Genomic DNA, 21,467 nt, shown 5'->3' on the forward strand with positions numbered 1-21,467 from the left:
ATGGGGTGAATAAAATTAATGCAGTCTTTATAATTAAGAAGAAAAAATTATAATACATGGCATAATATTTTTGGCATCTAATAATTATTGGTCCGTGTAATTGTTAATTTATAAAAAAATAAAATAACAAATTTATATAAAATCATTTGTTTAAAAATTCTGATCTCCATACGAAGCGGTTTTTCATTCACCCTTTCAGTTCCCGGATTCGAATCACAGTCAACGATGCTAAAAAATTTAATCTCCATACTCTCACGTACACGCATCACTGCTACTCTGGTAATTAACTCAACAAGAAAAATATTTATAACAATTTAAATAAATTATCTCCATAAATTGCATCGGAAAGATTCAGATTGTTATCGCTTGGCTTCTTGTGCGGAAGGTTGGTAGTTCAAGGACCAGAAGTATTTATTACTATTTTTACCTAGAATAATTTCCCTGGCCACCCATCTGTTGTTGAAGTTTTAAATAATAATACGTTCCTACTTACTAATCCATCAATATAACAAACCAATAAGTATTCTCGTTCACGAACAAGGTACGCAACTGCCTGATCAAGAAAACTGCACATGATATCAAAAAACTCCTTATAATCATAGTTACAACAATTGTTATAATATTAATAATCAAAAAATCGCCACGGTTTATTTCAAGGACCTATTTTTTTTATAAAAAATAGAAAAATTAAGAAAAGAATACATTAAATAACTTTAAATTAAATCATCAAAATAAGTAACTTATGAATACATATAAGTAAAATGAAACTTACGTCATATAAAAAAGTCTAATGATCATTCAATCAGTATACAAAAAATACATTAATTGAATAACATCATATTTACAAGTTAACATCTTACCATGTAATTGCTTTCATTTAAAACTGATATTTATTTTCTGGTGTTACATAATATCTTAAAAAAAGGAAATAAAAATTCTCTATTCTTTTTTTACGAACAGCCAAATCAATAATGAATTACAAAGTATCATTTTTAACACATAAGAGTGTAACTAATATTTATAACTACGATGAAGTATAACGTTAGAAATTGGTAGAAAAAATTGCAAGTTAACATAACCAACATATCTAACACTTGTTGCAAAGAAAACTCGGATATAATCTCGCAATAACGCAGAAGTAAACAGAAATCAAATGTGTTTAGTTGCATTAAAAGAAATACGCAATACAAATTTACAGGTTTTTATTTTATTTCAATGTATTGTTTAAAACTAGTAAAATATAAAAGAATTAAAATTTTTAAAGAAATAAATGGTAGTCTATAAAAACAGAAATAACAAAACAGCTACAAAAAGAAAGTAAACGCCAGTATTAATCCTTTATCAAAAAAATATTTCTCTCCGTTTTTCACCAGCTACTACTCAACTTTTTTTATTTATTTTTTAAACATAGAAATATCATTTTTGTGTTAAATCGACACAAGTTATCGTGTTGTAATACGTTTAAAAATAATTTAGAAGTTAAAACCGCACTACGAAGAAATTAAATAGAAAGACCAGTTTCAAATTGGTATCATTACTGTAATTATGTCGTTAATGAGTGAATAGATCAAGCTTACAAATAATGTAGAAAATAAAAATTATGAAATTTCAAGTATTGCCATAATTTTTAAAGTTTATATAAGAAAAGTGTGATTGTATACAAACAGCCATAAGGTGCATCAATTTTAAAATGAAAGTGGAGTAATTGTAATAACCTACAGTACTGGACAACACATCACTAACTTGTCCACCTATTAAACTACATACACACACTTTTTTTTAATTTTATTTCATTAATAACTTTAGATATTTTTTCATATTTTTTTTAATGTTATTTTTATATAATCAGTGGTTGATAATTATTAAAAAATCAATATAGTTAAATTAAAAAAAAAAAGTTAAAAAAATGAAATGAAGTCTGATTCGAACATATATCTCCTTGATATTTAAAAGATTCTCCTTGTAAAATCAAAATATGTTATTAATTAAAATTTAATTTTATTGGTTCCAATGAAAATAAGAACCACTTATGGTAAATAGTAAAAAACTCTCAATGAGTGCATATTACTGCAGTTAAGAAAATTTCCAATCCAAATTTTTTCTTTTGATTTGGACTTTTTTTGGAGACTTTCGGTTCCATCGATTGCCATAAGAAATAGAAGTGCAAAAATTAGAAGTTACAACAATCCTTAATCCAGAATTTCAACAAACTACGGCTAATCGTTTTTGAGTTACATACACACTTACAGACGTCACGGAGAACCTACTCAAAATGAATTTAGGGACGGTCAAAATGGATATTTCCGGTCAAACCTGAAAACCTAAATATTTTGCAATCACAATAATTTTATTACTTCCAACAAGGAAGAAAAAAGTATACGGAATTAACAAAATCCTCACAAAAATTCGTACAACAATAAAAGTTTTATTTATTGTTTATTGTAAAAATGATTGTGTTTGAAAAAATATTTTATTACTACAGTAACTGAACAAGTATAAATAAACTATTAAAAATATAACTTTTAATATACAATAATAAAAGAATATAAAAATTTAGGGAATCTGAACTGAAATAAAGCGTTACTGGAACAAAAATATTAATAAAGTTTTTTTAAGCTATAAAATGTCTGTTACTAAAATTTTATTTCCAAACAACAAACTTGAATTACAAAATAAATTAATCTGTTGTCAAAAACAAAATAATCATTATTTAAAAAAAAATTAAACTGAAAATGTTTTGTTTTACTAATCAGAAACTTACTGCCAGTAGCATATATTAAAAAAGTTAATCTTATATTTTTACAAATACTACTCTCCTTGACTTACAATAATAAAAAGGCACAGACTACAGAAAAGAAATATCAACGAACACTTGTTTATAAGATAAATCATGATGTTTCAATCAAATGTAATTTTGTGGAAAATTCATTAATATTGAACTATTTCAAAGTTCATTCGTCACCTACACAAGCAGGGCGGGGGGACTGATGCGACAATAGCTGTATCAGCAATAGTGTAATGGAGAATATGGAAATGTAATGCAAATTTCCAAACTTAAAACTACATGTTCTCCATTACGTCTGTTTCTGGGATTGAAAACTACCGTCATTCATTACGTTTCACCTCGTGTATTTAGGCATCTACATCACTCGTACTCTTCCCACAAAAGAATAGTAACTTCTGGACCATTGTATCGTATAAAAAACAAAAAGTGATCTCAATGTAGATTGCAGATGCTGTCACTTACTGCCAGCAAAATAAAATTTTAGCAGGAATAGAATTTCCAGAAAATATAACTTCATAATATAGTTCAGACATCGTATAACAAGGAACACACGACTACATAAATTCTACGGGAGAAAAAGAACGGAAGAAATTAGACTAATAATTTTAAAATAATTTAAATGACGATTTAAAACATCAATAAGATTAAAAAATTTCAAATATAATGTAAAATTAAATCTTTGTTGTAGTTTACTTTTTTCCGTTAAAACTCTTTTGGAGATACCTAATTAGTTTTCATCTACAAAAAGAGAATTCATCATTTTACCCACTGCAGAAGTTACTGCTATTCTAGCTATTTTCTACAGTATCTGCTTTAACTAGTATTAGGTTTTACTTTTTAAAAAACCTATTTCTTTCAGTGCATTTAAAAATCAACAATCATGTTACATTTAAAAAAAAAAAGACAAAGAATATAATGAAAAAAAATATGTATAAATATTTTAAAACATGTGCGGTTTTGTTTAATGAAAACTGGGTAATATAACAAATAAACATCCTAATTTATTATATATATTCAAATAAAACAGTGCTAAAAATTCGAAAAATATTACAAAATATAAATTAATATTTTATACTGATGCAGTACTGATTAATTACAAACAGCTGTTTTTGTAAATGTTTATACTAAAATTAAAAAAGTATAAATTTACAAAACATGTAATAAATAACAGTAATAAAAGAAATAATTCGTAATAATTTATTACTTATTGTTCTTAATTACTATAAATAAGAAGCATTAAGTGTAATAGCTCATTGTTGTAACAAGTATATTAACTCAAACTTACTCTAGCAGCTACTAAAGAAAATGCAGTTAGCCAACCTATTAATGGTAAGTAAAAGAATTAAGTATATTATTAAAATTTTCAACCAACTGATGGAGAGATTGGGTGACTGTGAAAAAAGTAAACTTTGTGAAGCGTTAGTTTTACTAGAACAGTCAAAAATTTGAATTTGCACTTATTATTTTTAATTGAGTACGTAAGATACATTAGTACCATTTATTACAGTAAACTGTGCATAATCTTAAGCGAAATTAATTATTTTTTTTATTGGTAATAATGAAAATTAAATTCTGGAATTGGGCCGTTCCTATTTACTTGTTTCTTAAAATTCATCCTTTGATTATTGTTATTATTATTATTTTTCAGCGGTGGCGGACTCTAGGTACTTTGCGTTCAAATGAACAGAATTTAAATGTTCATAATATTTGAAAGTAATTGTCCCTCATTCTCAGATAAAGTTTGTTAATAACATTCTCCAGCTTGATAACCGCAGTTTGTTATCAGATGGTACTTGAGAAAACTAATTTTTGCAATCATAATTTTAACAAAACATTTTCCTCTGTTAATAAACATAAATTTCCGATTACGAGACTAATTGGTAAATAAAGTTGATAACCTGTATGTTCGTTGTATGACTTCAGTATTTACCCAATATATTTTCCAACTCTTAGGCGATGGAAAAAAGGAAATAACCCTTCCAGTGTGCCATCCGTGAGAATGGGACTCCGTCTGTTCCCTTCCGGTTACCAGTGTGGCTAGCATAAATGTTAAAATAAAGTAATTCTGAGGATTCTTATGAATTCTAAGGATTCATGAGAACAAAATGATCGCTATGTAAAAAACAATTAATAGCGCGCAAAGATTAAAGAACAAGCGAGTTACGTGTAGAACTGACGTAAAGAAAAAGATTACTCCGACTGATAATCTGCTCTCACTAAAAATACTTACCGCAATATTCTTAAATTATGAATACCCGAAGAATGTAATGTATTTTATGTATAACATTAAAAAGATTATTACCATTTACATCCAACAGTACTCACAAATATTTTCTATCATTGCAGACGCCTGGTTGTACCTGGCACAGATGACATATTGTAGCCTGTCAGCCACGGTAGAATGATGTTTTCTTCTTAACTCGCACGGGAACGGTTTGTTTGCTACAGTTAAAAGTAAATGTCAAACACATCTACTTACATCGATGTCTGTTAATCAACGTTTGTAATTTTTTTTTAATTTTATTTATTAAACTACGATGAAAATACAATACAAATTTGCCTAGTGAAAGTCAGCCAAAAAAAAAATTTTTTTGTGATCGTTTAATTACTTTAATTGGTTAACTTTTTTACTTTTAATATTGCCCGCAATTTGCATTAAAGGTAACAATGTGTTTTATTTATTTCAAAATGATTTTGACCTTTTATCTATTTCTACTATTCTTATACCGCAATGCAAGGCATTGCGGTATATATTCTGTTATGTATGCTTTATAAAAAAATAATAATTTTTCTAAATTAAACTTCTGCAAAATGTAACGAATTATAATAATCAGAGTTTTAATGATAACAAAAAATCATCACCAATCTATGTGTCATAGAACAGGAATATGTACCCTGTCGCCAGCAAAAATGGTTGGTTACTACAAGCGACGCCAATGAAAAAAATAAGATTGTTCCAATTTAGTTATATCGCTGAGTATTAAATCTATTTTCTTGTTACTTTTATTATATTTTAAACCGGATTATTATATTTTTGTCAAATACCGAATCACTATGCTACGTTATGTCTTATACAGACTTTTGTCTTATTTCGACATTTTTGTATAAATCTCTAATGTATATTTTTAAACTTATTTTTTAGGCTAAATTAAAGGATTAAAATATTTCTTTGAATTCCAGGTATTATTCATTGTTTTTACCGTACATAAATTGGTAAAAACTGAAGACGAGACGGGATCCGGAGAATCTGCCGCATCTGGAACACCAGACGACATTATAAATCCTGATCGTTTTATTAATTACGGTGCCCTAAAAGGAAACGGAGTACCTGGTAGTCCCGTTGATAAGCCTGCTAACCCCTATACTCGTCCCGAACCCCCACGTGGCGAATAATTCTTTGTTAAAATACAGCAATATGTCTGATACAATGAATTGATGCATTTATATAAAGTTAGAATTAATGATTTAACTTGTAATAGAAGTTTGGGAAATACACTATTATTGAAATAACAATAAATTAATTTACATTATCTCTTAAATATATATTTTATTTATCCCATCCATAATTCAAGTAATTCACTAAAAAGAGTGTTATTTTACAAATTCAGCAATATGTAAAGCATTTTTACCTAGGAATATTTGTTCACAATGATTAATAAATATACTACTAATACAGATGAAGAAGCATAAAAAATGGTGAGTATATTCAAAAGAAGACATTAAAAAAAAAAATAATTTTTGTATGGACAATAAGTTTTTTTATTCGATATTATATTCTTCAGATGGTACAGCGTAGTCTTACATCGAGCACTCAAAATATCAGTACACGATTCAACGTTCTACAAAGTACAGTAAGATGACATTACCTGCTGACGCACTGCATCATTATTATATACCGAAACTTCTTAAGTCGAACAAGCCAGACTAATGAAGTAAATGCGTTAAAAATAACTACTTAATTCCCTTCATACTATTTTGAACGAACCTACGTTTATCTGTAATGTCATAACAACACAAGAAATTCATATGGGTGGTCTGAACAACACCAATATGGCGTAATTGAATCAAATTTCCAGCAGAAATTTTCGTTGAATGACTGATGTGGCATGTACCTGTCAAGTTTTCCTGTGTCAAGTTGTTTTAGTATGAAAGTGCGGTAATTACGCACTTTCATACTAAAACAACTTGACACAGGAAAAAAAATTGTATAGTATTTCTAAAAAATTACAGTATTTGCAAATTTTTCATTGCTGAAAGAAAGTGAAATTCACTACCAATTTGAGGGAGCACCAATATATTTTTCAAATGAAGTAAAAAAATTCGCAATTGAAGGATTTATTGGTAAATTGATTGGACGTAGAGAGCCGGAAAGTTGGCGACCTACATCACCAAAACATTACTCCCTTAGAATACTGTTTAAGGGGATGAATAAAACGCGAGGTATGTAAACAAAAATTAACACTAGATGAACTGATCGCTCACATTCTCAATGCTGCTGCCCTCAACAAGCAACCTTAAAATATCTTTAGGTAGGCCATAGAAAAAAAAATGAAACGAGTTGAAATTTGCATCGATTTCATTGCATTGGAATTTACGAATACTTTTTTTATTATTATAGAATTTTTTAAAATAATTCAGTATTAAACGCGGTAAAATTTAAAAAAAAAGTAAAGTACTTAATTTATCAAACATTTAAATTTATTTTACAAAAAAAACAGCATTTATTTTTTCATAATTCAATAACATTTTTATGGTAAGTTTTATACTAATCTGGATTTCATAAAAAGAAGTTAACTTTTTTTCGTTTTTCATAATCTTAATTACAACTAAATTCTGAGAATTATATTTTTCACATTTTCATGAAATTATTTACAGGCCTTACTTTTTGTGGCAGAAAGCTGATCGGGACTTTCCGTTTATTTTTTCGGGGAGTGCCGACCCGCGTAAGTTTTTTATTCCTGAGGAGGTAGCGAGTTAGTGGAGCACAGGTGTACCAGTTGTCTGTGGTAATATTTCCGTCAGTACCCTCAACTGATACAATCAGGCTATCCACTACTGATGAAGCTAATTATAAAGACGGTAAGGCCACTACTAATGAGTCACCATATTCCAAAATCGACGAAATATGTCATACGTGCATCAACCATTGCAAAATTGCTTACACCGAATCTTTTCCGTTTATTTGGTAGGTATTACCGAAGGGGCATCTTCCTCTACTGTTCGTCGACGGTCAAAAACTCAGCAGGGTTGTAACATTTTTAATAATTTTCTTCTAAGCATGTCAAAATGAGCCTTACTAGAGCAAATTTGTCGAGCTTGCTTATTTGTCTTCCTTGTTTATTAACAAATCGGAGGACTCTCAATAGAAATAAAGATCGATTACTGGACATTGTAATGTGGAATACGTCGATACATTCTTCCAAGTTCCCGTAATTTACACGAGCAGATCTATGAAGACCTTCCAGAAATAGCAAACCCAAAAATTCTTCTAGTTCCTCCCTGTTCACATTTTTCGCATACCATTTTGGCATGATTTTTTTGTCAAACCTTGAAATAAGATCTAAACTTCTGAGAAATACACTTTCAGCATAAATAATCATTACAACACAAGTCTTAACAGTACTTCGCACCCTACACATAACACCAACCACAGAAAATAAAAGTTTACAATAATAATAACAACGAAGCGTTTTAAATCTGTATTTGTATAAGAATAAACTAAAAATGTAACACACAAAAGTTATTCGTAATAATAATGTATTAATATAAGAAACCGAGTTCAAGCCTCTTTTGAGCTAAAGTGAGGCGAAAATATTCCTACCACTAAAAAATTACTGGTGATGTTTCTATTATGTTATAATTCTGAAAACATAAGTATAACAATTACTCTGCTTATCACATAAATTTAGACAAGTATAATGACAATAACATTAATATTTTTACTCTTCTAAAAAAAGAAAATTGGAAAATGATTTCATATATAGCAAGGAAGCAGATTTTTGGTGTATCAATAATACAAATTTTTTTGTCATTTAAACGGCACACATAATAAAATTCCTTCCAATTATACAGAAAACGGTTTCAAAAATACATGGGGTGAATAAAATTAATGCAGTCTTTATAATTAAGAAGAAAAAATTATAATACATGGCATAATATTTTTGGCATCTAATAATTATTGGTCCGTGTAATTGTTAATTTATAAAAAAATAAAATAACAAATTTATATAAAATCATTTGTTTAAAAATTCTGATCTCCATACGAAGCGGTTTTTCATTCACCCTTTCAGTTCCCGGATTCGAATCACAGTCAACGATGCTAAAAAATTTAATCTCCATACTCTCACGTACACGCATCACTGCTACTCTGGTAATTAACTCAACAAGAAAAATATTTATAACAATTTAAATAAATTATCTCCATAAATTGCATCGGAAAGATTCAGATTGTTATCGCTTGGCTTCTTGTGCGGAAGGTTGGTAGTTCAAGGACCAGAAGTATTTATTACTATTTTTACCTAGAATAATTTCCCTGGCCACCCATCTGTTGTTGAAGTTTTAAATAATAATACGTTCCTACTTACTAATCCATCAATATAACAAACCAATAAGTATTCTCGTTCACGAACAAGGTACGCAACTGCCTGATCAAGAAAACTGCACATGATATCAAAAAACTCCTTATAATCATAGTTACAACAATTGTTATAATATTAATAATCAAAAAATCGCCACGGTTTATTTCAAGGACCTATTTTTTTTATAAAAAATAGAAAAATTAAGAAAAGAATACATTAAATAACTTTAAATTAAATCATCAAAATAAGTAACTTATGAATACATATAAGTAAAATGAAACTTACGTCATATAAAAAAGTCTAATGATCATTCAATCAGTATACAAAAAATACATTAATTGAATAACATCATATTTACAAGTTAACATCTTACCATGTAATTGCTTTCATTTAAAACTGATATTTATTTTCTGGTGTTACATAATATCTTAAAAAAAGGAAATAAAAATTCTCTATTCTTTTTTTACGAACAGCCAAATCAATAATGAATTACAAAGTATCATTTTTAACACATAAGAGTGTAACTAATATTTATAACTACGATGAAGTATAACGTTAGAAATTGGTAGAAAAAATTGCAAGTTAACATAACCAACATATCTAACACTTGTTGCAAAGAAAACTCGGATATAATCTCGCAATAACGCAGAAGTAAACAGAAATCAAATGTGTTTAGTTGCATTAAAAGAAATACGCAATACAAATTTACAGGTTTTTATTTTATTTCAATGTATTGTTTAAAACTAGTAAAATATAAAAGAATTAAAATTTTTAAAGAAATAAATGGTAGTCTATAAAAACAGAAATAACAAAACAGCTACAAAAAGAAAGTAAACGCCAGTATTAATCCTTTATCAAAAAAATATTTCTCTCCGTTTTTCACCAGCTACTACTCAACTTTTTTTATTTATTTTTTAAACATAGAAATATCATTTTTGTGTTAAATCGACACAAGTTATCGTGTTGTAATACGTTTAAAAATAATTTAGAAGTTAAAACCGCACTACGAAGAAATTAAATAGAAAGACCAGTTTCAAATTGGTATCATTACTGTAATTATGTCGTTAATGAGTGAATAGATCAAGCTTACAAATAATGTAGAAAATAAAAATTATGAAATTTCAAGTATTGCCATAATTTTTAAAGTTTATATAAGAAAAGTGTGATTGTATACAAACAGCCATAAGGTGCATCAATTTTAAAATGAAAGTGGAGTAATTGTAATAACCTACAGTACTGGACAACACATCACTAACTTGTCCACCTATTAAACTACATACACACACTTTTTTTTAATTTTATTTCATTAATAACTTTAGATATTTTTTCATATTTTTTTTAATGTTATTTTTATATAATCAGTGGTTGATAATTATTAAAAAATCAATATAGTTAAATTAAAAAAAAAAAGTTAAAAAAATGAAATGAAGTCTGATTCGAACATATATCTCCTTGATATTTAAAAGATTCTCCTTGTAAAATCAAAATATGTTATTAATTAAAATTTAATTTTATTGGTTCCAATGAAAATAAGAACCACTTATGGTAAATAGTAAAAAACTCTCAATGAGTGCATATTACTGCAGTTAAGAAAATTTCCAATCCAAATTTTTTCTTTTGATTTGGACTTTTTTTGGAGACTTTCGGTTCCATCGATTGCCATAAGAAATAGAAGTGCAAAAATTAGAAGTTACAACAATCCTTAATCCAGAATTTCAACAAACTACGGCTAATCGTTTTTGAGTTACATACACACTTACAGACGTCACGGAGAACCTACTCAAAATGAATTTAGGGACGGTCAAAATGGATATTTCCGGTCAAACCTGAAAACCTAAATATTTTGCAATCACAATAATTTTATTACTTCCAACAAGGAAGAAAAAAGTATACGGAATTAACAAAATCCTCACAAAAATTCGTACAACAATAAAAGTTTTATTTATTGTTTATTGTAAAAATGATTGTGTTTGAAAAAATATTTTATGACTACAGTAACTGAACAAGTATAAATAAACTATTAAAAATATAACTTTTAATATACAATAATAAAAGAATATAAAAATTTAGGGAATCTGAACTGAAATAAAGCGTTACTGGAACAAAAATATTAATAAAGTTTTTTTAAGCTATAAAATGTCTGTTACTAAAATTTTATTTCCAAACAACAAACTTGAATTACAAAATAAATTAATCTGTTGTCAAAAACAAAATAATCATTATTTAAAAAAAAATTAAACTGAAAATGTTTTGTTTTACTAATCAGAAACTTACTGCCAGTAGCATATATTAAAAAAGTTAATCTTATATTTTTACAAATACTACTCTCCTTGACTTACAATAATAAAAAGGCACAGACTACAGAAAAGAAATATCAACGAACACTTGTTTATAAGATAAATCATGATGTTTCAATCAAATGTAATTTTGTGGAAAATTCATTAATATTGAACTATTTCAAAGTTCATTCGTCACCTACACAAGCAGGGCGGGGGGACTGATGCGACAATAGCTGTATCAGCAATAGTGTAATGGAGAATATGGAAATGTAATGCAAATTTCCAAACTTAAAACTACATGTTCTCCATTACGTCTGTTTCTGGGATTGAAAACTACCGTCATTCATTACGTTTCACCTCGTGTATTTAGGCATCTACATCACTCGTACTCTTCCCACAAAAGAATAGTAACTTCTGGACCATTGTATCGTATAAAAAACAAAAAGTGATCTCAATGTAGATTGCAGATGCTGTCACTTACTGCCAGCAAAATAAAATTTTAGCAGGAATAGAATTTCCAGAAAATATAACTTCATAATATAGTTCAGACATCGTATAACAAGGAACACACGACTACATAAATTCTACGGGAGAAAAAGAACGGAAGAAATTAGACTAATAATTTTAAAATAATTTAAATGACGATTTAAAACATCAATAAGATTAAAAAATTTCAAATATAATGTAAAATTAAATCTTTGTTGTAGTTTACTTTTTTCCGTTAAAACTCTTTTGGAGATACCTAATTAGTTTTCATCTACAAAAAGAGAATTCATCATTTTACCCACTGCAGAAGTTACTGCTATTCTAGCTATTTTCTACAGTATCTGCTTTAACTAGTATTAGGTTTTACTTTTTAAAAAACCTATTTCTTTCAGTGCATTTAAAAATCAACAATCATGTTACATTTAAAAAAAAAAAGACAAAGAATATAATGAAAAAAAATATGTATAAATATTTTAAAACATGTGCGGTTTTGTTTAATGAAAACTGGGTAATATAACAAATAAACATCCTAATTTATTATATATATTCAAATAAAACAGTGCTAAAAATTCGAAAAATATTACAAAATATAAATTAATATTTTATACTGATGCAGTACTGATTAATTACAAACAGCTGTTTTTGTAAATGTTTATACTAAAATTAAAAAAGTATAAATTTACAAAACATGTAATAAATAACAGTAATAAAAGAAATAATTCGTAATAATTTATTACTTATTGTTCTTAATTACTATAAATAAGAAGCATTAAGTGTAATAGCTCATTGTTGTAACAAGTATATTAACTCAAACTTACTCTAGCAGCTACTAAAGAAAATGCAGTTAGCCAACCTATTAATGGTAAGTAAAAGAATTAAGTATATTATTAAAATTTTCAACCAACTGATGGAGAGATTGGGTGACTGTGAAAAAAGTAAACTTTGTGAAGCGTTAGTTTTACTAGAACAGTCAAAAATTTGAATTTGCACTTATTATTTTTAATTGAGTACGTAAGATACATTAGTACCATTTATTACAGTAAACTGTGCATAATCTTAAGCGAAATTAATTATTTTTTTTATTGGTAATAATGAAAATTAAATTCTGGAATTGGGCCGTTCCTATTTACTTGTTTCTTAAAATTCATCCTTTGATTATTGTTATTATTATTATTTTTCAGCGGTGGCGGACTCTAGGTACTTTGCGTTCAAATGAACAGAATTTAAATGTTCATAATATTTGAAAGTAATTGTCCCTCATTCTCAGATAAAGTTTGTTAATAACATTCTCCAGCTTGATAACCGCAGTTTGTTATCAGATGGTACTTGAGAAAACTAATTTTTGCAATCATAATTTTAACAAAACATTTTCCTCTGTTAATAAACATAAATTTCCGATTACGAGACTAATTGGTAAATAAAGTTGATAACCTGTATGTTCGTTGTATGACTTCAGTATTTACCCAATATATTTTCCAACTCTTAGGCGATGGAAAAAAGGAAATAACCCTTCCAGTGTGCCATCCGCGAGAATGGGACTCCGTCTGTTCCCTTCCGGTTACCAGTGTGGCTAGCATAAATGTTAAAATAAAGTAATTCTGAGGATTCTTATGAATTCTAAGGATTCATGAGAACAAAATGATCGCTATGTAAAAAACAATTAATAGCGCGTAAAGATTAAAGAACAAGCGAGTTACGTGTAGAACTGACGTAAAGAAAAAGATTACTCCGACTGATAATCTGCTCTCACTAAAAATACTTACCGCAATATTCTTAAATTATGAATACCCGAAGAATGTAATGTATTTTATGTATAACATTAAAAAGATTATTACCATTTACATCCAACAGTACTCACAAATATTTTCTATCATTGCAGACGCCTGGTTGTACCTGGCACAGATGACATATTGTAGCCTGTCAGCCACGGTAGAATGATGTTTTCTTCTTAACTCGCACGGGAACGGTTTGTTTGCTACAGTTAAAAGTAAATGTCAAACACATCTACTTACATCGATGTCTGTTAATCAACGTTTGTAATTTTTTTTTAATTTTATTTATTAAACTACGATGAAAATACAATACAAATTTGCCTAGTGAAAGTCAGCCAAAAAAAATTTTTTTTGTGATCGTTTAATTACTTTAATTGGTTAACTTTTTTACTTTTAATATTGCCCGCAATTTGCATTAAAGGTAACAATGTGTTTTATTTATTTCAAAATGATTTTGACCTTTTATCTATTTCTACTATTCTTATACCGCAATGCAAGGCATTGCGGTATATATTCTGTTATGTATGCTTTATAAAAAAATAATAATTTTTCTAAATTAAACTTCTGCAAAATGTAACGAATTATAATAATCAGAGTTTTAATGATAACAAAAAATCATCACCAATCTATGTGTCATAGAACAGGAATATGTACCCTGTCGCCAGCAAAAATGGTTGGTTACTACAAGCGACGCCAATGAAAAAAATAAGATTGTTCCAATTTAGTTATATCGCTGAGTATTAAATCTATTTTCTTGTTACTTTTATTATATTTTAAACCGGATTATTATATTTTTGTCAAATACCGAATCACTATGCTACGTTATGTCTTATACAGACTTTTGTCTTATTTCGACATTTTTGTATAAATCTCTAATGTATATTTTTAAACTTATTTTTTAGGCTAAATTAAAGGATTAAAATATTTCTTTGAATTCCAGGTATTATTCATTGTTTTTACCGTACATAAATTGGTAAAAACTGAAGACGAGACGGGATCCGGAGAATCTGCCGCATCTGGAACACCAGACGACATTATAAATCCTGATCGTTTTATTAATTACGGTGCCCTAAAAGGAAACGGAGTACCTGGTAGTCCCGTTGATAAGCCTGCTAACCCCTATACTCGTCCCGAACCCCCACGTGGCGAATAATTCTTTGTTAAAATACAGCAATATGTCTGATACAATGAATTGATGCATTTATATAAAGTTAGAATTAATGATTTAACTTGTAATAGAAGTTTGGGAAATACACTATTATTGAAATAACAATAAATTAATTTACATTATCTCTTAAATATATATTTTATTTATCCCATCCATAATTCAAGTAATTCACTAAAAAGAGTGTTATTTTACAAATTCAGCAATATGTAAAGCATTTTTACCTAGGAATATTTGTTCACAATGATTAATAAATATACTACTAATACAGATGAAGAAGCATAAAAAATGGTGAGTATATTCAAAAGAAGACATTAAAAAAAAAAATAATTTTTGTATGGACAATAAGTTTTTTTATTCGATATTATATTCTTCAGATGGTACAGCGTAGTCTTACATCGAGCACTCAAAATATCTGTACATGATTCAACGTTCTACAAAATACAGTAAGATGACATAACCTGCTGACGCACTGCATCATTATTATATACCGAAACTTGATAAGTTGAACAAGCCAGACTAATGAAGTAAATGCGTTAAAAATAACTAAATTCCCTTCATACTATTTTGAACGAACCTACGTTTATCTGTAATGTCATAACAACACAAGAAATTCATATGGGTGGTCTGAACAACACCAATTTGGCGTAATTGAATCAAATTTCCAGCAGAAATTTTCGTTGAATGACTGATGTGGCATGTACCTGTCAAGTTTTCCTGTGTCAAGTTGTTTTAGTATGAAAGTGCGGTAATTACGCACTTTCATACTAAAACAACTTGACACAGGAAAAGAAATTGTATAGTATTTCTAAAAAATTACAGTATTTGCAAATTTTTCATTGCTGAAAGAAAGTGAAATTCACTACCAATTTGAGGGAGCAGCAATATATTTTTCAAATGAAGTAAAAAAATTCGCAATTGAAGGATTTTTTGGTAAATTGATTGGACGTAGAGAGCCGGAAAGTTGGCGACCTACATCACCAAAACATTACTCCCTTAGAATACTGTTTAAGGGGATGAATAAAACGCGAGGTATGTAAACAAAAATTAACACTAGATGAACTGATCGCTCACATTCTCAATGCTGCTGCCCTCAACAAGCAACCTTAAAATATCTTTAGGTAGGCCATAGAAAAAAAAATGAAACGAGTTGAAATTTGCATCGATTTCATTGCATTGGAATTTACGAATACTTTTTTTTATTATTATAGAATTTTTTAAAATATTTCAGTATTAAACGCGGTAAAATTTTAAAAAAAAGTAAAGGACTTAATTTATCAAACATTTAAATTTATTTTACAAAAAAAACAGCATTTATTTTTTCATAATTCAATAACATTTTTATGGTAAGTTTTATACTAATTTGGATTTCATAAAAAGAAGTTAACTTTTTTTAGTTTTTCATAATCTTATTACAACTAAATTCTGAGAATTATATTTTTCACATTTTCATGAAATTATTTACAGGCCTTACTTAATGTGGCAGAAAGCTGTTCGGGACTTTTCTTTTATTTTTTCGGAGAGTGCCGACCCGCGTAAGTTTTTTATTCCTGAGGAGGTAGTGAGTTAGTGGAGCACAGGTGTACCAGTTGTCTGTGGTAATATTTCCGTCAGTACCCTCAACTGATACAATCAGGCTATCCACTACTGATGAAGCTAATTATAAAGACGGTAAGGCCACTTCTAATGAGTCACCATATTCCAAAATCGACGAAATATGTCATACGTGCATCAACCATTGCAAAATTGCTTACACCGAATCTTTTCCGTTTATTTGGTAGGTATTACCGAAGGGGCATCTTCCTCTACTGTTCGTCGACGGTCAAAAACTCAGCAGGGTTGTAACATTTTTAATAATTTTCTTCTAAGCATGTCAAAATGAGCCTTACTAGAGCAAATTTGTCGAGCTTGCTTATTTGTCTTCCTTGTTTATTAACAAATCGGAGGACTCTCAATAGAAATAAAGATCGATTACTGGACATTGTAATGTGGAATACGTCGATACATTCCAGTTCCCGTAATTTACACGAGCAGATCTATGAAGACCTTCCAGAAATAGCAAACCCAAAAATTCTTCTAGTTCCTCCCTGTTCACATTTTTCGCATACCATTTTGGCATGATTTTTTTGTCAAACCTTGAAAAAAGATCTAAACTTCTGAGAAATACACTTTCAGCATAAATAATCATTACAACACAAGTCTTAACAGTACTTCGCACCCTACACGTAACACCAACCACAGAAAATAAAAGTTTACAATAATAATAACAACGAAGCGTTTTAAATCTGTATTTGTATAAGAATAAACTAAAAATGTAACACACAAAAGTTATTCGTAATAATAATGTATTAATATAAGAAACCGAGTTCAAGCCTCTTTTGAGCTAAAGTGAGGCGAAAATATTCCTACCACTAAAAAAATACTGGTGATATTTCTATTATGTTATAATTCTGAAAACATAAGTATAACAACTACTCTGCTTATCACATAAATTTAGACAAGTATAATGACAATAACACTAATATTTTTACTCTTCTAAAAAAAGAAAATTGGAAAATGATTTCATATATAGCAAGGAAGCAGATTTTTGGTGTATCAATAATACAAATTTTTTTGTCATTTAAACGGCACACATAATAAAATTCCTTCCAATTATACAGAAAACGGTTTCAAAAATACATGGGGTGAATAAAATTAATGCAGTCTTTATAATTAAGAAGAAAAAATTATAATACATGGCATAATATTTTTGGCATCTAATAATTATTGGTCCGTGTAATTGTTAATTTATAAAAAAATAAAATAACAAATTTATATAAAATCATTTGTTTAAAAATTCTGATCTCCATACGAAGCGGTTTTTCATTCACCCTTTCAGTTCCCGGATTCGAATCACAGTCAACGATGCTAAAAAATTTAATCTCCATACTCTCACGTACACGCATCACTGCTACTCTGGTAATTAACTCAACAAGAAAAATATTTATAACAATTTAAATAAATTATCTCCATAAATTGCATCGGAAAGATTCAGATTGTTATCGCTTGGCTTCTTGTGCGGAAGGTTGGTAGTTCAAGGACCAGAAGTATTTATTACTATTTTTACCTAGAATAATTTCCCTGGCCACCCATCTGTTGTTGAAGTTTTAAATAATAATACGTTCCTACTTACTAATCCATCAATATAACAAACCAATAAGTATTCTCGTTCACGAACAAGGTACGCAACTGCCTGATCAAGAAAACTGCACATGATATCAAAAAACTCCTTATAATCATAGTTACAACAATTGTTATAATATTAATAATCAAAAAATCGCCACGGTTTATTTCAAGGACCTATTTTTTTTATAAAAAATAGAAAAATTAAGAAAAGAATACATTAAATAACTTTAAATTAAATCATCAAAATAAGTAACTTATGAACTTATAAGTAAAATGAAACTTACGTCATATAAAAAAGTCTAATGATTATTCAATCACTATACCAAAAATACATTAATTGAATAACATCATATTCACAAGTTAACCATGTAATTGCTTTCATTTAAAACTGATATTTATTTTCTGGTGTTACATAATATCTTAAAAAAAGTTAAATAAAAATTCTCTATTCTTTTTTTACGAACAAGCAAATCAATACTGAATTACAAAGTATCATTTTTAACACATAAGAGTGTAACTAATATTTATAACTATTATGAAGTATAACGTTAGAAATTGGTAGAAAAAATTGCAAGTTAACATAACCAACATACACTTGTTGCAAAGAAAACTCGGATATAATCTCGCAATAACGCAGAAGTTAAGAGAAATCAAATGGTTTTAGTCGCATTAGAAGAAGTACGCAATACAAATTTACAGGTTTTTATTTTATTTCATTGTATTGTCTACAACTAGTAAAATATAAAAAAATTAATATTTTAAAAGAAAAAAGTGGTAGTCTATAAAAACAGAAATAAACAAAACAGCTACAAAATGAAAGAAAACGCCAGTAAATTAATATTTATTTGATTAATCAAATAAATTTACAACCGCACTCTTCCTATACAATTAAAAAAGAGATAAATTGCTACGATTGGAACGTAAATATCTTAAGAAGAAAAATCAAGCATAATAGAATTGATTTAGTGGTATTTAATCAGCTGATAATAATTTAAGATATTATTATGAATACAGCAATACATAATCTACTTATTACTCAGTCAAAACACACACGCCCGTGCGTGCACGAACACACTCGTATATGTATATATTTTTTTAATTAATCAATTCTCTGTAACACAATAAAGTATTTCTGTAGTTTCTGACCCAATAAAACACATACAGAGGTTTGGAAAAAAATTATATCTGAAAATTTTAATAATGTAAAGGATTATGAAAAAAAATTATAATTCCCCCCTAAACGAATGGTATGGGCGACTAGTACCATGTGAAACAAACATAATCTTTTATTACTCCTTTTTTTTCGCGATATAATTTTTGATCTATAATTTTTGCGATATAATTTTTGATTTTTTTTATCCACACTATGTATCTATTAACCCCTTGAAATAATATCTATTTCTTCAATGACCAAAATGTTGCTGGAGTTGTAGGAAGATGGGGCTTGATATATGCTAATCATGGAAAACGTTTTTCACATGCAACACCATTGTCGTATTGAGTAAATCTGAAGTTTATCTTAACGGATTTTTTTCTAATGAAATCAAAAATTTTTATTTTAGTTTTAAACATATGTTTAATTTATAGTCGTTTTAATTGTTATTGTAATTAAAAATTAACTTGTAAGCGGTTACATGAATTAAAAATTTTTTGTTATATAAATATAAAATAATAGATTTTTTTTTTGATTGGTTACCTTCTCACGTAAAAAGCAGAAATAAAATTTATTCTTTATTCTAAAAACTTTTAATAATAATACTGTACAGAATTAAACTGTTATGGCTAAAAAATTATCTTAAGTTTTCAAGTAATTACTATCTCACATTGAAGATTATATCGTGTTTTTTAATATTCTCCTGTTTCTCTCAACAAATACATTTTTTAAAATTCAATTAAAACTATTATGTTCAGTTAAAATAAAGTTAAACAAATATTGACAAAAATTAGCATTAAGCGGCTACTTAAATTAAGAATATTTTAAATTAGTACAAAAACTTCTCCTTTAATTCTTCTAGACCAAATCCAAAAAGTAAAAATTAAGTTATTCGGAGAAATAAACTATTCTGTTTAAAAATAATAATAAATCCAGCTATAATAATCCTGCAATTTCCATGTGCGCAAGAGGGAGATATTTTCAACGATGCGAGAAGATTCAGTCATGTTTACTTTTGCTAACATTTCAGGTTGATATGCAAACTTATTTTATACTTTCATCGACAACCTTGTTTGGATGAATTATTCCTTTATCAAAAAAATATTTCTCTCCGTTTTTCACCAGCTACTACTCAACTTTTTTTATTTATTTTTTAAACATAGAAATATCATTTTTGTGTTAAATCGACACAAGTTATCGTGTTGTAATACGTTTAAAAATAATTAAGAAGTTAAAACCACACTAGGAAGAAATTAAATAGAAAGACCAGTTTCAAATTGGTATCATTACTGTAATTATGTCGTTAATGAGTGAGTAGATCAAGCTTACAAATAATGTAGAAAATAAAAATTATGAAATTTCAAGTATTGCCATAATTTTAAATGTTTATATAAGAAAAGTGTGATTGTATACAAGCAGCCATAAGGTGCATCGATTTTAAAATAAAAGTGGAGTAATTGTAGTAACCTACAGTACACCATTAATAGGGGCCTGACAACGAAATATATCTTGTTTGAGTCACGAGTGTTTTTTAGAGTTTCACAGTTAAGCAGTATTTAAGACGTATTGTAGAATGCTTTTAAAACTACCTACGGAAAAAGTTAAATCACTGCCACGTTGGTTAGTATTGTTTTCACCCTAATTATTTTCTGTCAATAGCCTTTAAAAAGTTAGGGACAACTATAAATTTTTAAATTAAAATATTTAATTTGTACATGTCTTATGGTGATCTCACACCGAAAAATAGATGGATATTGGAAATGTTATTTTCCTATATTTACATGTTGAAATGTTTACACACTTTAATAGCAGTCAGATAAATATCAATTTCACCAAATATAATATACATACAAGAAGGTACCTAAAAATGCAAGCTAGCTTTACATTTTAAAAATATATATTCGCAAGTTCATATTACATTAAATACTTATAGAATGAAGTCAACCGAAACAATTTCAATATTATAATAAAAACAAATGAATATAATATTATTCAATACAATATTATACGTAATTTCAACATGTTCTTAATGGGATTTTTATGCTAATACGAGAAACACACTTCCCGGCAATTATTTGCAGTAG

The 21,467-nt window shown here is 28.0% G+C and overlaps 3 long non-coding RNA genes across 6 annotated transcripts in view; 2 read left to right on the forward strand and 1 right to left on the reverse strand.

The window, feature by feature from the left end:
• The window catches only part of LOC142327253 (uncharacterized), a 389,528-nt gene that overhangs the window by 338,738 nt on the left and 29,323 nt on the right, over positions 1-21,467 (reverse strand). The window lies entirely within an intron of this gene.
• LOC142328137 (uncharacterized) lies at positions 4,048-6,302 on the forward strand. Its single transcript, XR_012757196.1, has 2 exons — positions 4,048-4,114; positions 5,966-6,302. It is a non-coding gene; the product is annotated as an uncharacterized LOC142328137 (long non-coding RNA).
• Positions 12,924-15,177, forward strand: LOC142328121 (uncharacterized). Its single transcript, XR_012757193.1, has 2 exons — positions 12,924-12,990; positions 14,841-15,177. It is a non-coding gene; the product is annotated as an uncharacterized LOC142328121 (long non-coding RNA).

This window comes from Lycorma delicatula, chromosome 7 (assembly GCF_047948215.1).
Source record: "Lycorma delicatula isolate Av1 chromosome 7, ASM4794821v1, whole genome shotgun sequence".
NCBI classification, from domain to species: domain Eukaryota; kingdom Metazoa; phylum Arthropoda; class Insecta; order Hemiptera; family Fulgoridae; genus Lycorma; species Lycorma delicatula.